Source organism: Brassica oleracea, chromosome C7 (assembly GCF_000695525.1).
Source record: "Brassica oleracea var. oleracea cultivar TO1000 chromosome C7, BOL, whole genome shotgun sequence".
Classification (NCBI taxonomy): Eukaryota; Viridiplantae; Streptophyta; class Magnoliopsida; order Brassicales; family Brassicaceae; genus Brassica; species Brassica oleracea.
Window position 1 is genome coordinate 35,447,560 of NC_027754.1, and position 3,115 is coordinate 35,450,674.

Here is a 3,115-nt window from a genome sequence, read left to right on the forward strand (position 1 = left end):
AAGTCCATTTAGTCCTGAGATGGACGATGCAGAAGTCTTGTTTTAGACACTGATCTGTTTGGTCCATAAGAAGGACGATGAAGAAGCCTTTGATTTTGGTTTATTTTATACTAACCAGCCCAAAGAGAGGTTATTTGGTTTTGTTGATTTGTTTTCAGACAGGTTATGTTTTACACATGGTGGTACACGCATATCACAGCAACATCATCCAAGATTTTGTGTGTGTATTTGAGGTCGATGACTCAATATGGCCGATGGTAAAGAAGAACCAACTATCATGTTCGAGGACGCATATTCTGCCCAAGATCTTCATCATCCACGGATTGCAGAAAATTGGAGAGGTCCAAGGGACCTTCAGTAATGTCCAAATCAGGGGGAATAATGTGTGTTGTACACTTTTTTCTTCACCATGGTTTTGTCCCAATTGGGTTTGGGTTTTCCTGATAAGATTTTAGTGAGACAACATTAAAGTACATTACAAGCTCTAAATGGTTATGGCATCCAAGGGGAAGTGTTATGAACCAGATTGTGGATGGCTCATAGCCAAGAGATTATGATTTGTAATCTTTCAATTTATCTACGACGGTGTAATCTCCAGTATAAATAACCTCTATGTTATGAATAAAGATAAACTTTTCATTACTTTTATAACATTTACAAAATGAAAACTAGTTCTTGATGACTATGCTTCTCATTTTAAATTTAGAGAATTTATAATTTCACAGAATTAATCGTTCTCTTGTCTAAACGAAGAACACTAATGGGCTTTTCATAAAACGGGCTACATTAAAAAGCCTATACCATCTTAATCAGAAAGGTCAATAACTGTAAAGGATTATACATCGTCTCTAATATCTTAACACTTGACAAATTATATACAGAAATTACACTTCATATACATAGAAAACTTTTTGCAGGGATGGCTATTCATCTTTTACTGCAACATAATGTCTAATACATTTCGAAACTCTATATTTCATTATTATGCCTACAGAGAGAGACTATGCTCATCATTACAATCGATATACTCTTCTTTAAATATCTATTTCATCTCTCTCAATCTCTCTGGTTTATCTGTGGTTACGATTCTCATTCTATCACAATCTCTTTGATTTTTCCGCCAGAACTATTGTTTTTTTTTTTTTTTTTTACTAACAATCTTTCATCTCTCCCAATCTTTTTGGTTTCTCCGACGGAACCCTTGTTTCGAAACAGTCTTCCATCTATCTCAATCGCTTTGGTTTCTCCGAATTCTTGCTCCAAAATAATCTCGTACTCGCCGGATCATGTTCTTCAGTCTCACCGTATTGTAAGTTTTTTCCTTGTGTTTCCTTTTTGAATCTATTTCAGCATTAGGGCTTACGCACGCTTCATATACTATTCAAGTTCAAGTCATTAATTCTACCTAAGTTCATGTTGGCAATTATGGAGACCATAGAGTTACCATTTCAGATTTTTGCTGCTGGCCACACACATCAGCAAGAATATTAACCGGCTATGCCAGTTTGTGTTACGACTATATATTTTGGGAAAATATTTTGTAAGATTTCCAAGTTATGTATGCAACTTTGTTTTCTGTTTGACTCTTTCTATGTGATATATTAACCGGTTATGTTAGTTTGTGTTACGGCTATGTAATTTGGAAAACTTTTATGTAAGATTACTCAGATATTTATGCAACGTATGTTATTTGTTTGACTCTTGCCATTTGATATATTAGCAAGCAATATTAACTATTGTTACTGATAAGTGTTTTGTAAGATGGATAAGATTACGAAGGATTTCTAAGTTGTGTATGCACCCATGTTTTTGTTTGACTCTTGTTATGTGATATAATAACCGACTATATCAGTTTGTGTTACGGCTATTTGATGTATTAACAAAAAATATTAACTATTGTAACGGATAAGTATTTTAAATGATTGATAATATTATATGTAGCATTAGTGAGCTATATCTATTCCGACATCAAGATCCAACTTTTTTTATATGAAATTACTGTATTGTTGTCGTTGCTCATCATGACCGGTATGTCAGTTGTTTTTGTTACGCTTATCAGTAGCTATCTCCTTCCTAGTCGACCAAGGATCCAAGCCGGGAACTGGTAAGATAGAACAATCAGCATTCTTTCTCCCAAAACGTATCGCATCCTTACTATGCTCATCAAAGACTGGTACGTCTCATTGTTTTTACGATTTTTAGGTGATATAAGTGGTCAGAAGTTATGGCTATTCTTAGATACACGAGCTACACAAATATAAGGTTTTTGTGTGTATAGTTTTACTCATGATTACATGCATGTAATCATTACAAAACCTTTTCGCTTCATACGTAAAGAAAGGGAGAATAGGGTCAGCTAGGTCTTTTCGCGTGGGCAAGAGATGGGCTTAGCGATTGGGCCTTTGGTTTTTCCATCCACATAAATAATACTAGGGTCAAACTTCTCCATCTTCCTCTATTTTCTATGCAAATCGCTCAATTATATAACCAAACACATAAATAATACTAAGGAGGTGTTATTCCATCAATTTTTGATATTTTGAGTTGGTTAATTTTAAAATCGGTATAATATGCCTTGTATTTTGATTTCAGCCATTTATTCATGAAATTCGAAATCAATTTAAAAAATATAAAAAATAAATAAATACCATTAGATTTTAAAAACCTGATTTAAATCATTGATTATGTAATATTGTGTTTATTTTTTTAAAATACATCAATGAATAACACTCTTTTAGATGAGATAAAACGACCGAGGAGGGGGTTTTGTTAACTATCATGGAAATTTGTTTCCTAGTTAGGTGATTTTTTTTGTGGGTAGATTCTCTTAGATCATTTTCAATTGACGAAATTTAACATTTACATGGTAAAAATGCAAATTAAAAAACGTAGGGGTTTTTTCATAAAGAAGATTTTCTGATGGGGTCGAGAAAAACAAATTAGAAAAGAGTTTTTATGTCAGTTTCTTTCTTCCTCCCTCTGAGCCAGCCAGGGAGCCGCCTTTCTTTGTTGCGCTCCTCTCTCTCTCTCTCTCTCTCTCAAATTCGCTCCACTGGTTCCTCCCAAGCAAGCAAGAAGCTTCTTCCGATCCTTCCTTTTCGTGCCCCCCCCCCCC